We start from the raw sequence: 1,461 nt of genomic DNA on the forward strand, positions 1-1,461 counted from the left end.
TGTGTGAACAAGGTGTTCAAAACGTCTCTCCGCAGTTGAATTTTCATCCTGACTCCCCAACACTCAGAATCTCCAAGATGTATTTCAAAACATGTGAAGAAGAGTCAACTTGTGTATTGAAAATGAAGGACGACACTTTCAACATCTCTTATAAAGTTTTTTAAAGTCATGTAAAGTCTAATATATTCTTTTGTAGTCTTATATCATCTTATAAATATTTATTTTGCAATAAAATTCTTACTGCGGAGAGACTTTTTGAACAGCCTGTGGATGTGCGTGTGTCTGTGTGTGTGAACAAGGTGTTCAAAACGTCTCTCCGCAGTTGAATTTTCATCCTGACTCCCCAACACTCAGAATCTCCAAGATGTATTTCAAAACATGTGAAGAAGAGTCAACTTGTGTATTGAAAATGAAGGACGACACTTTCAACACCTCTTATAAAGTTTTTTAAAGTCTTGTAAAGTCTAATATATTCTTTTGTAGTGTTATATCTTATAAATATTTATTTGGCAATACAATACTGCGGAGAGACATTAAACTGATTATTCAATACTTTTTTAAAGTTTGACCGAGAAAAGATTGCCAGTGACGCACGCACACACACACACGCACACACACACCACACACACACTCACGCACATTCATACATGTATATCTACATTTCTTCATACGTACATATATAAGTATAGTTCTAAAACTAGTTCTAAAATCCCTTAACACATACCACACACCTCATCCCCTCAGGGGCACCACATTAATAACACACACTTTCTCTACTTCAGGATGACTCTTGCCGGCTTCACAGCATACCGGATCAAGCGACATAACTCCTAAACTAATCTCCAGAACACTTTTCTTTCCACCACCTTTCTCACAGCAACCGTTGACCGATTGTGCTAATCCTCCTCCGACAATAGCGAGTAGTTGCCATATTCCCTTCCATATCGGCTAACTCTGATGAGCATAAAGTTATATAATCGGTTTGTTACCTAACATTCAACTGTATTCTTTACGCGAAACCATGATGGATTTTTAATGCTATAAGTTTCGCATTATATATATATATATATATATATATATTAAAGTTAGATAAGGCCGGCTTATGGGATTATCTTAGGTTTCATGTCTATGAAGGGCCTGGCTTTATGGCGTATCGTTAGATCTCAAAACCTGTTGGCTAAAGGCCTATCTAGTGACTGGCCTCTTTAGAATATGGAGGAGGAAGTGAGCTCGTTTCAAAAAGAGGATTGTTCCCTCTTGACTATCGATCATCGACGTCAATAAAGGAGGTTGTGTCCCTTTGACTATCGATTGCCGGTGGCCCTGCTATCACGTGGGTTCCAATAGAATGTTCCCTGGGTCGAGGGAGTCCTTTGGGATCCTCTCCCATTCCGCTATGCATAATTTACAGCGGTTGGTCCCGTTAATATAGGGATCTGGATTCTCTAGGATTCTCCATGA

This window comes from Octopus bimaculoides, chromosome 3, assembly GCF_001194135.2.
Source record: "Octopus bimaculoides isolate UCB-OBI-ISO-001 chromosome 3, ASM119413v2, whole genome shotgun sequence".
NCBI lineage: Eukaryota > Metazoa > Mollusca > Cephalopoda > Octopoda > Octopodidae > Octopus > Octopus bimaculoides.